The sequence below is a fragment of the Chiloscyllium punctatum genome, chromosome 4 (genome assembly GCF_047496795.1).
Source record: "Chiloscyllium punctatum isolate Juve2018m chromosome 4, sChiPun1.3, whole genome shotgun sequence".
NCBI lineage: Eukaryota > Metazoa > Chordata > Chondrichthyes > Orectolobiformes > Hemiscylliidae > Chiloscyllium > Chiloscyllium punctatum.
The window spans coordinates 147,803,028-147,815,565 of NC_092742.1; positions in this window are offsets into that span (position 1 = coordinate 147,803,028).

The window sequence follows — 12,538 nt, forward strand, 5'->3', positions numbered from 1 at the left end:
GCGAGAAACAGAGCGGCTGAAACAGAGGGCGAGAGACAGAGGGGCAGAAACAGAGGGCAAGAAACAGACGGGCTGAAAAAGAGGGACTGAAACAGAGGGCGAGAAACAGAGGGGCTGGAACAGAGGGCGAAAAACAGAGGGGCTGAAACAGAGGGGCTGAAACAGAGGCGCTGAAACAGAGGGGCTGAAACAGTGCGTCTGACACAGAGGGCGAGAAACAGAGGGGCTGAAACAGAGGGCGAGAAACAGAGGGTCTGAATCAGAGGGCCTGAAACAGAGGGTGAGAAACAGAGGGGCTGAAACAGAGGGCGAGAAACAGAGGGACTGAATCAGAGGGGCTGAATCAGAGGGGCTGAAACAGAGGGGCTGAAACAGAGGGCGAGAAACAGAGGGGCTGAAACAGAGGGGCTGGAACAGAGGGGGAGATACAGAGGGGGAGAAACAGAGGGACTGAATCAGAGGGGCTGAAACAGAGGGGCTGAATCAGAGGGGCTGAATCAGAGGGGCTGAATCAGAGGGGCTGAAACAGAGGGCGAGAAACAGAGGGGCTGAAACAGAGGGCGAGAAACAGAGGGGCTGAAACAGAGTGGCTGAAACAGAGGGCGAGAAACAGTGGGGCTGAAACAGAGGGGTGGGAAATAGAGGGGCTGAATCAGAGGGGCTGAATGAGAGGGGCTGAAACAGACGGGCTGAAACAGAGGGGCTGAAAAAGAGGGTGAAAAACAGAGGGGCTGAAACAGAGGGCGAGAAACAGAGGGGCTGAAACAGAGGGGCTGAAACAGAGGGGCTGAAACAGAGGGGCTGGAACAGACGGGGAGATACAGAGGGGGAGAAACAGAGGGGTTGAAACAGATGGGCTGAAACAGAGGGGCTGAAACAGAGGGGCTGGAACAGTGGGGGAGATACAGAGGGGGAGAAACAGAGGGGCTGAATCAGAGGGGCTGAAACAGAGGGCGAGAATCAGAGGGGCTGAAACAGTGGGGCTGAAACAGAGGGGCTGAATCAGAGGGGCTGAATCAGAGGGGCTGAATCAGAGGGGCTGAAACAGAGGGGCTGAATCAGAGGGGCTCAAACAGAGGGCGAGAAACAGAGTGGCTGTAACAGAGGGTGAGAAACAGAGGGGCTGAAACAGAGGGGCTGAAACAGAGGGGCTGAAACAGAGGGCGAGAAACAGAGGGGCTGAAACAGAGGGCGAGAAACATGGGGCTGAAACAGAGGGCGAGAAATGGAGGGCGAGAAACAGAGGGACTGAAACAGAGGGACTGAAACAGAGGGGCTGAAACAGAGGGCGAGAAACAGAGGGGCTGAAACAGATGGCGAGAAACAGAGGGGCTGAAACAGAGGGGCTGAATGAGTGGGGCTGAATCAGAGGGGCTGAATCAGAGGGGCTGAAACAGAGGGTGCGAAACAGAGTGGCTGAAACAGAGGGGCTGAAACAGATGGGCTGAAACAGAGGGCGAGAATCAGAGGGGCTGATTCAGAGGGGCTAAATCAGAGGGGCTGAATCAGAGGGGCTGAAACAGAGGGGCTGAATCAGAGGGGCTGAAACAGAGGGCGAGAAACAGCGGGGCTGAAACAGAGGGTGAGAAACAGAGGGGCTGAAACAGAGGGGCTGAAACAGAGGGGCTGAAACAGAGGGCGAGAAACAGAGGGGCTGAAACAGAGGGGCGGGAAACAGAGGGGCTGAATCAGAGGGGCTGAATGAGTGGGGTTGAATCAGAGGGGCTGAATCAGAGGGGCTGAAACAGAGGGGCTGAAACAGAGGGGCTGAAACAGAGGTGCTGAAACAGAGGGGCTGAAACAGAGGGCGAGAAACAGAGGGGCTGAATGAGAGGGGCAAAATCAGAGGGGCTGAATCAGAAGGGCTGAAACAGAGGGGCTGAATCAGAGGGGCTGAAACAGAGGGCGAGAAACAGAGGCGCTGAAACAAAGGGCGAGAAACAGTGGGGCTGAAACAGAGGGCGAGAAACAGAGGGGCTGAAACAGAGTGGCTGAAACAGAGGGGCTGAAACAGAGGGGCTGAATCAGAGGGGCTGATTCAGAGGGGCTGAAACAGAGGGCGAGAAACAGAGGGCGAGAAACAGGGGGACAGAAACAGAGGGACTGAAACAGAGGGGCTGAAACAGAGGGCAAGAAACAGAGGGGCTGAAACAGACGGGCTGAAACAGAGGGGCTCAAAAAGGGGGTGAAAAAGAGAGGGGCAGAAACAGAGGGGCTTTAACAGAGGGCGAGAAACAGAGGTGCTGAAACAGAGGGGCTGGAACAGAGGGGGAGATACAGAGGGGGAGAAACAGAGGGACTGAATCAGAGGGGCTGAAACAGAGGGGCTGAATCAGAGGGGCTGAAACAGAGGGCGAGAATCAGAGGGGCTGAAACAGTGGGGCTGAAACAGAGGGGCTGAATCAGAGGGGCTGAATCAGAGGGGCTGAATCAGAGGGGCTGAAACAGAGGGGCTGAATCAGAGGGGCTGAAACAGAGGGCGAGAAACAGAGTGGCTGAAACAGAGGGCGAGAAACAGAGGGGCTGAAACAGAGGGGCTGAAACAGAGGGGCTGAAACAGAGGGCGAGAAACAGAGGGGCTGAAACAGAGGGCGAGAAACAGAGGGGCTGAAACAGAGGGCGAGAAATGGAGGGCGAGAAACAGAGGGACTGAAACAGAGGGACTGAAACAGAGGGGCTGAAACAGAGGGCGAGAAACAGAGGGGCTGAAACAGATGGCGAGAAACAGAGGGGCTGAAACAGAGGGGCTGAATGAGTGGGGCTGAATCAGAGGGGCTGAAACAGAGGGGCTGAAACAGATGGGCTGAAACAGAGGGCGAGAATCAGAGGGGCTGAATCAGAGGGGCTAAATCAGAGGGGCTGAATCAGAGGGGCTGAAACAGAGGGGCTGAATCAGAGGGGCTGAAACAGAGGGCGAGAAACAGAGGGGCTGAAACAGAGGGGCTGAAACAGAGGGGCTGAAACAGAGGGCGAGAAACAGAGGGGCTGAAACAGAGGGGCGGGAAACAGAGGGGCTGAATCAGAGGGGCTGAATGTGTGGGGCTGAATCAGAGGGGCTGAATCAGAGGGGCTGAAACAGAGGGGCTGAAACAGAGGGGCTGAAACAGAGGTGCTGAAACAGAGGGGCTGAAACAGAGGGCGAGAAACAGAGGGGCTGAATCAGAGGGCGAGAAACAGAGGGGCTGAAACAGAGGGCGAGAAACAGAGGGGCTGAAACAGAGTGGCTGAAACAGAGGGGCTGAAACAGAGGGGCTGAATCAGAGGGGCTGATTCAGAGGGGCTGAAACAGAGGGCGAGAAACAGAGGGCGAGAAACAGGGGGACAGAAACAGAGGGACTGAAACAGAGGGGCTGAAACAGAGGGCAAGAAACAGAGGGGCTGAAACAGACGGGCTGAAACAGAGGGGCTCAAAAAGGGGGTGAAAAAGAGAGGGGCAGAAACAGAGGGGCTGTAACAGAGGGCGAGAAACAGAGGGGCTGAAACAGAGGGGCTGGAACAGAGGGGGAGATACAGAGGGGGAGAAACAGAGGGACTGAATCAGAGGGGCTGAAACAGAGGGGCTGAATCAGAGGGGCTGAAACAGAGGGCGAGAATCAGAGGGGCTGAAACAGTGGGGCTGAAACAGAGGGGCTGAATCAGAGGGGCTGAATCAGAGGGGCTGAATCAGAGGGGCTGAAACAGAGGGGCTGAATCAGAGGGGCTGAAACAGAGGGCGAGAAACAGAGTGGCTGAAACAGAGGGCGAGAAACAGAGGGGCTGAAACAGAGGGGCTGAAACAGAGGGGCTGAAACAGAGGGCGAGAAACAGAGGGGCTGAAACAGAGGGCGAGAAACAGAGGGGCTGAAACAGAGGGCGAGAAATGGAGGGCGAGAAACAGAGGGACTGAAACAGAGGGACTGAAACAGAGGGGCTGAAACAGAGGGCGAGAAACAGAGGGGCTGAAACAGATGGCGAGAAACAGAGGGGCTGAAACAGAGGGGCTGAATGAGTGGGGCTGAATCAGAGGGGCTGAATCAGAGGGGCTGAAACAGATGGGCTGAAACAGAGGGCGAGAATCAGAGGGGCTGAATCAGAGGGGCTAAATCAGAGGGGCTGAATCAGAGGGGCTGAAACAGAGGGGCTGAATCAGAGGGGCTGAAACAGACGCCAAAAACAGAGGGGCTGAAACAGAGGGCGAGAAACAGAGGGGCTGAAACAGAGGGGCTGAAACAGAGGGGCTGAAACAGAGGGCGAGAAACAGAGGGGCTGAAACAGAGGGCGAGAAACAGAGGGGCTGAAACAGAGGGGCGGGAAACAGAGGGGCTGAATCAGAGGGGCTGAATGTGTGGGGCTGAATCAGAGGGGCTGAATCAGAGGGGCTGAAACAGAGGGGCTGAAACAGAGGGGCTGAAACAGAGGTGCTGAAACAGAGGGGCTGAAACAGAGGGCGAGAAACAGAGGGGCTGAATCAGAGGGCGAGAAACAGAGGGGCTGAAACAGAGGGCGAGAAACAGAGGGGCTGAAACAGAGTGGCTGAAACAGAGGGGCTGAAACAGAGGGGCTGAATCAGAGGGGCTGATTCAGAGGGGCTGAAACAGAGGGCGAGAAACAGAGGGCGAGAAACAGGGGGACAGAAACAGAGGGACTGAAACAGAGGGGCTGAAACAGAGGGCAAGAAACAGAGGGGCTGAAACAGACGGGCTGAAACAGAGGGGCTCAAAAAGGGGGTGAAAAAGAGAGGGGCAGAAACAGAGGGGCTGTAACAGAGGGCGAAAAACAGAGGGGCTGAAACAGAGGGGCTGGAACAGAGGGGGAGATACAGAGGGGGAGAAACAGAGGGACTGAATCAGAGGGGCTGAAACAGAGGGGCTGAATCAGAGGGGCTGAAACAGAGGGCGAGAATCAGAGGGGCTGAAACAGTGGGGCTGAAACAGAGGGGCTGAATCAGAGGGGCTGAATCAGAGGGGCTGAATCAGATGGGCTGAAACAGAGGGGCTGAATCAGAGGGGCTGAAACAGAGGGCGAGAAACAGAGTGGCTGAAACAGAGGGCGAGAAACAGAGGGGCTGAAACAGAGGGGCTGAAACAGAGGGGCTGAAACAGAGGGCGAGAAACAGAGGGGCTGAAACAGTGGGGCTGGAACAGAGGGGGAGATACAGAGGGGGAGAAACAGAGGGACTGAATCAGAGGGGCTGAAACAGAGGGGCTGAAACAGAGGGGCTGGAACAGAGGGGGAGATACAGAGGGGGAGAAACAGAGGGACTGAATCAGAGGGGCTGAAACAGAGGGGCTGAATCAGAGGGGCTGAAACAGAGGGCGAGAATCAGAGGGGCTGAAACAGTGGGGCTGAAACAGAGGGGCTGAATCAGAGGGGCTGAATCAGAGGGGCTGAATCAGAGGGGCTGAAACAGAGGGGCTGAATCAGAGGGGCTGAAACAGAGGGCGAGAAACAGAGTGGCTGAAACAGAGGGCGAGAAACAGAGGGGCTGAAACAGAGGGGCTGAAACAGAGGGGCTGAAACAGAGGGCGAGAAACAGAGGGGCTGAAACAGTGGGGCTGAAACAGAGGGGCTGAATCAGAGGGGCTGAATCAGAGGGGCTGAATCAGAGGGGCTGAAACAGAGGGGCTGAATCAGAGGGGCTGAAACAGAGGGCGAGAAACAGAGTGGCTGAAACAGAGGGCGAGAAACAGAGGGGCTGAAACAGAGGGGCTGAAACAGAGGGGCTGAAACAGAGGGGCTGAAACAGAGGGGCTGAAACAGAGGGCGAGAAACAGAGGGGCTGAAACAGAGGGCGAGAAACAGAGGGGCTGAAACAGAGGGCGAGAAATGGAGGGCGAGAAACAGAGGGACTGAAACAGAGGGACTGAAACAGAGGGGCTGAAACAGAGGGCGAGAAACAGAGGGGCTGAAACAGATGGCGAGAAACAGAGGGGCTGAAACAGAGGGGCTGAATGAGTGGGGCTGAATCAGAGGGGCTGAAACAGAGGGGCTGAAACAGATGGGCTGAAACAGAGGGCGAGAATCAGAGGGGCTGAATCAGAGGGGCTAAATCAGAGGGGCTGAATCAGAGGGGCTGAAACAGAGGGGCTGAATCAGAGGGGCTGAAACAGAGGGCGAGAAACAGAGGGGCTGAAACAGAGGGGCTGAAACAGAGGGGCTGAAACAGAGGGCGAGAAACAGAGGGGCTGAAACAGAGGGGCGGGAAACAGAGGGGCTGAATCAGAGGGGCTGAATGTGTGGGGCTGAATCAGAGGGGCTGAATCAGAGGGGCTGAAACAGAGGGGCTGAAACAGAGGGGCTGAAACAGAGGTGCTGAAACAGAGGGGCTGAAACAGAGGGCGAGAAACAGAGGGGCTGAATCAGAGGGCGAGAAACAGAGGGGCTGAAACAGAGGGCGAGAAACAGAGGGGCTGAAACAGAGTGGCTGAAACAGAGGGGCTGAAACAGAGGGGCTGAATCAGAGGGGCTGATTCAGAGGGGCTGAAACAGAGGGCGAGAAACAGAGGGCGAGAAACAGGGGGACAGAAACAGAGGGACTGAAACAGAGGGGCTGAAACAGAGGGCAAGAAACAGAGGGGCTGAAACAGACGGGCTGAAACAGAGGGGCTCAAAAAGGGGGTGAAAAAGAGAGGGGCAGAAACAGAGGGGCTGTAACAGAGGGCGAGAAACAGAGGGGCTGAAACAGAGGGGCTGGAACAGAGGGGGAGATACAGAGGGGGAGAAACAGAGGGACTGAATCAGAGGGGCTGAAACAGAGGGGCTGAATCAGAGGGGCTGAAACAGAGGGCGAGAATCAGAGGGGCTGAAACAGTGGGGCTGAAACAGAGGGGCTGAATCAGAGGGGCTGAATCAGAGGGGCTGAATCAGAGGGGCTGAAACAGAGGGGCTGAATCAGAGGGGCTGAAACAGAGGGCGAGAAACAGAGTGGCTGAAACAGAGGGCGAGAAACAGAGGGGCTGAAACAGAGGGGCTGAAACAGAGGGGCTGAAACAGAGGGCGAGAAACAGAGGGGCTGAAACAGAGGGCGAGAAACAGAGGGGCTGAAACAGAGGGCGAGAAATGGAGGGCGAGAAACAGAGGGACTGAAACAGAGGGACTGAAACAGAGGGGCTGAAACAGAGGGCGAGAAACAGAGGGGCTGAAACAGATGGCGAGAAACAGAGGGGCTGAAACAGAGGGGCTGAATGAGTGGGGCTGAATCAGAGGGGCTGAATCAGAGGGGCTGAAACAGATGGGCTGAAACAGAGGGCGAGAATCAGAGGGGCTGAATCAGAGGGGCTAAATCAGAGGGGCTGAATCAGAGGGGCTGAAACAGAGGGGCTGAATCAGAGGGGCTGAAACAGACGCCAAAAACAGAGGGGCTGAAACAGAGGGCGAGAAACAGAGGGGCTGAAACAGAGGGGCTGAAACAGAGGGGCTGAAACAGAGGGCGAGAAACAGAGGGGCTGAAACAGAGGGCGAGAAACAGAGGGGCTGAAACAGAGGGGCGGGAAACAGAGGGGCTGAATCAGAGGGGCTGAATGTGTGGGGCTGAATCAGAGGGGCTGAATCAGAGGGGCTGAAACAGAGGGGCTGAAACAGAGGGGCTGAAACAGAGGTGCTGAAACAGAGGGGCTGAAACAGAGGGCGAGAAACAGAGGGGCTGAATCAGAGGGCGAGAAACAGAGGGGCTGAAACAGAGGGCGAGAAACAGAGGGGCTGAAACAGAGTGGCTGAAACAGAGGGGCTGAAACAGAGGGGCTGAATCAGAGGGGCTGATTCAGAGGGGCTGAAACAGAGGGCGAGAAACAGAGGGCGAGAAACAGGGGGACAGAAACAGAGGGACTGAAACAGAGGGGCTGAAACAGAGGGCAAGAAACAGAGGGGCTGAAACAGACGGGCTGAAACAGAGGGGCTCAAAAAGGGGGTGAAAAAGAGAGGGGCAGAAACAGAGGGGCTGTAACAGAGGGCGAAAAACAGAGGGGCTGAAACAGAGGGGCTGGAACAGAGGGGGAGATACAGAGGGGGAGAAACAGAGGGACTGAATCAGAGGGGCTGAAACAGAGGGGCTGAATCAGAGGGGCTGAAACAGAGGGCGAGAACCAGAGGGGCTGAAACAGTGGGGCTGAAACAGAGGGGCTGAATCAGAGGGGCTGAATCAGAGGGGCTGAATCAGATGGGCTGAAACAGAGGGGCTGAATCAGAGGGGCTGAAACAGAGGGCGAGAAACAGAGTGGCTGAAACAGAGGGCGAGAAACAGAGGGGCTGAAACAGAGGGGCTGAAACAGAGGGGCTGAAACAGAGGGCGAGAAACAGAGGGGCTGAAACAGTGGGGCTGAAACAGAGGGGCTGAATCAGAGGGGCTGAATCAGAGGGGCTGAATCAGAGGGGCTGAAACAGAGGGGCTGAATCAGAGGGGCTGAAACAGAGGGCGAGAAACAGAGTGGCTGAAACAGAGGGCGAGAAACAGAGGGGCTGAAACAGAGGGGCTGAAACAGAGGGGCTGAAACAGAGGGCGAGAAACAGAGGGGCTGAAACAGAGGGCGAGAAACAGAGGGGCTGAAACAGAGGTCGAGAAATGGAGGGCGAGAAACAGAGGGACTGAAACAGAGGGACTGAAACAGAGGGGCTGAAACAGAGGGCGAGAAACAGAGGGGCTGAAACAGATGGCGAGAAACAGAGGGGCTGAAACAGAGGGGCTGAATGAGTGGGGCTGAATCAGAGGGGCTGAATCAGAGGGGCTGAAACAGAGGGGCTGAAACAGATGGGCTGAAACAGAGGGCGAGAATCAGAGGGGCTGAATCAGAGGGGCTAAATCAGAGGGGCTGAATCAGAGGGGCTGAAACAGAGGGGCTGAATCAGAGGGGCTGAAACAGACGCCAAAAACAGAGGGGCTGAAACAGAGGGCGAGAAACAGAGGGGCTGAAACAGAGGGGCTGAAACAGAGGGGCTGAAACAGAGGGCGAGAAACAGAGGGGCTGAAACAGAGGGCGAGAAACAGAGGGGCTGAAACAGAGGGGCGGGAAACAGAGGGGCTGAATCAGAGGGGCTGAATGTGTGGGGCTGAATCAGAGGGGCTGAATCAGAGGGGCTGAAACAGAGGGGCTGAAACAGAGGGGCTGAAACAGAGGTGCTGAAACAGAGGGGCTGAAACAGAGGGCGAGAAACAGAGGGGCTGAATCAGATGGCGAGAAACAGAGGGGCTGAAACAGAGGGCGAGAAACAGAGGGGCTGAAACAGAGTGGCTGAAACAGAGGGGCTGAAACAGAGGGGCTGAATCAGAGGGGCTGATTCAGAGGGGCTGAAACAGAGGGCGAGAAACAGAGGGCGAGAAACAGGGGGACAGAAACAGAGGGACTGAAACAGAGGGGCTGAAACAGAGGGCAAGAAACAGAGGGGCTGAAATAGACGGGCTGAAACAGAGGGGCTCAAAAAGGGGGTGAAAAAGAGAGGGGCAGAAACAGAGGGGCTGTAACAGAGCGCGAAAAACAAAGGGGCTGAAACAGAGGGGCTGGAACAGAGGGGGAGATACAGAGGGGGAGAAACAGAGGGACTGAATCAGAGGGGCTGAAACAGAGGGGCTGAATCAGAGGGGCTGAAACAGAGGGCGAGAATCAGAGGGGCTGAAACAGTGGGGCTGAAACAGAGGGGCTGAATCAGAGGGGCTGAATCAGAGGGGCTGAATCAGAGGGGCTGAAACAGAGGGGCTGAATCAGAGGGGCTGAAACAGAGGGCGAGAAACAGAGGGGCTGAAACAGAGGGCGAGAAACAGAGGGGCTGAAACAGAGGGCGAGAAATGGAGGGCGAGAAACAGAGGGACTGAAACAGAGGGACTGAAACAGAGGGGCTGAAACAGAGGGCGAGAAACAGAGGGGCTGAAACAGATGGCGAGAAACAGAGGGGCTGAAACAGAGGGGCTGAATGAGTGGGGCTGAATCAGAGGGGCTGAATCAGAGGGGCTGAAACAGAGGGGCTGAAACAGATGGGCTGAAACAGAGGGCGAGAATCAGAGGGGCTGAATCAGAGGGGCTAAATCAGAGGGGCTGAATCAGAGGGGCTGAAACAGAGGGGCTGAATCAGAGGGGCTGAAACAGAGGCCAAAAACAGAGGGGCTGAAACAGAGGGCGAGAAACAGAGGGGCTGAAACAGAGGGGCTGAAACAGAGGGGCTGAAACAGAGGGCGAGAAACAGAGGGGCTGAAACAGAGGGGCGGGAAACAGAGGGGCTGAATCAGAGGGGCTGAATGAGTGGGGCTGAATCAGAGGGGCTGAATCAGAGGGGCTGAAACAGAGGGGCTGAAACAGAGGGGCTGAAACAGAGGTGCTGAAACAGAGGGGCTGAAACAGAGGGCGAGAAACAGAGGGGCTGAATCAGAGGGGCAAAATCAGAGGGGCTGAATCAGAGGGGCTGAAACAGAGGGGCTGAATCAGAGGGGCTGAAACAGAGGGCGAGAAACAGAGGCGCTGAAACAAAGGGCGAGAAACAGAGGGGCTGAAACAGAGGGCGAGAAACAGAGGGGCTGAAACAGAGTGGCTGAAACAGAGGGGCTGAAACAGAGGGGCTGAATCAGAGGGGCTCATTCAGAGGGGCTGAAACAGAGGGCGAGAAACAGAGGGCGAGAAACAGAGGGACAGAAACAGAGGGACTGAAACAGAGGGGCTGAAACAGAGGGCGAGAAACAGAGTGGCTGAAACAGAGGGCGAGAAACAGAGAGGCTGAAACAGAAGGGCTGAAACAGAGGGGCTCAAAAAGGGGGTGAAAAAGAGAGGGGCAGAAACAGAGGGCGAGAAACAGAGGGGCTGAAACAGAGGGGCTGAAACTGAGGGGCTGGAACAGAGGGGGAGATACAGAGGGGGAGAAACAGAGGGACTGAATCAGAGGGGCTGAAACAGAGGGGCTGAATCAGAGGGGCTGAATCAGAGGGGCTGAATCAGAGGGGCAGAAACAGAGGGCGAGAAACAGAGGGGCTGAAACAGAGGGCGAGAAACAGAGGGGCTGAAACAGAGGGGCTGAAACAGAGGGCGAGAAACAGAGGGGCTGAAACAGAGGGGTGGGAAATAGAGGGGCTGAATCAGAGGGGCTGAATGAGAGGGGCTGAAACAGACGGGCTGAAACAGAGGGGCTTAAAAAGAGGGTGAAAAACAGAGGGGCTGAAACAGAGGGCGAGAAACAGAGGGGCTGAAACAGAGGGGCTGAAACAGAGGGGCTGAAACAGAGGGGCTGGAACAGACGGGGAGATACAGAGGGGGAGAAACAGAGGGGTTGAAACAGATGGGCTGAAACAGAGGGGATAAAACAGAGGGGCTGAAACAGAGGGGCTGGAACAGAGGGGGAGATACAGAGGGGGAGAAACAGAGGGGCTGAATCAGAGGGGCTGAAACAGAGGGCGAGAAACAGAGGGGCTGAAACAGTGGGGCTGAAACAGAGGGGCTGAATCAGAGGGGCTGAATCAGAGGGGCTGAAACAGAGGGCGAGAAACAGAGGGCGAGAAACAGAGGGCGAGAAACAGCGGGCGAGAAACAGAGGGGCTGAAACAGAGGGGCTGAAACAGAGGGGCTGAAACAGAGGGCGAGAAAGAGAGGGGCTGAAACAGAGGGGCGGGAAACAGAGGTGCTGAATCAGAGGGGCTGAATGAGTGGGGCTGAATCAGAGGGGCTGAAACAGAGGGGCTGAAACAGAGGGGCTGAAACAGAGGTGCTGAAACAGAGGGGCTGAAACAGAGGGCGAGAAACAGAGGGGCTGAATCAGAGGGGCAAAATCAGAGGGGCAGAATCAGAGGGGCTGAAACAGAGGGGCTGAATCAGAGGGGCTGAAACAGAGGGCGAGAAACAGAGGGGCTGAATCAGATGGGCTAAATCAGAGGGGCTGAATCAGGGGAGCTGAAACAGAGGGGCTGAATCAGAGGGGCTGAAACAGAGGGCGAGAAACAGAGGGGCTGAAACAGAGGGCAAGAAACAGAGGGGCTGAAACAGAGGGCGAGAAACAGAGGGGCTGAAACAGAGGGGCTGAAACAGAGGGGCTGAAACAGAGGGGCTGAATCAGATGGGCTGATTCAGAGGGGCTGAAACAGAGGGACTGAATCAGCGGGGCTGAAACAGAGGGCGAGAAACAGAGCGGCTGAAACAGAGGGCGAGAGACAGAGGGGCAGAAACAGAGGGCGAGAAACAGAGGGGCTGAAAAAGAGGGACTGAAACAGAGGGCGAGAAACAGAGGGGCTGGAACAGAGGGCGAGAAACAGAGGGGCTGAAACAGAGGGGCTGAAACAGAGGGGCTGAAACAGAGGGGCTGAAACAGTGTGTCTGACACAGAGGGCGAGAAACAGAGGGGCTGAAACAGAGGGCGAGAAACAGAGGGTCTGAATCAGAGGGCCTGAAACAGAGGGTGAGAAACAGAGGGGCTGAAACAGAAGGCGAGAAACAGAGTGGCTGAAACAGATGGGCTGAAACAGAGGGGCTGAAACAGAGGGGCTGAAACAGAGGGGCTGAAACAGAGGGGGAGATACAGAGGGGGAGAAACAGAGGGACTGAATCAGAGGGGCTGAATCAGAGGGGCTGAAACAGAGGGGCTGAAACAGAGGGCG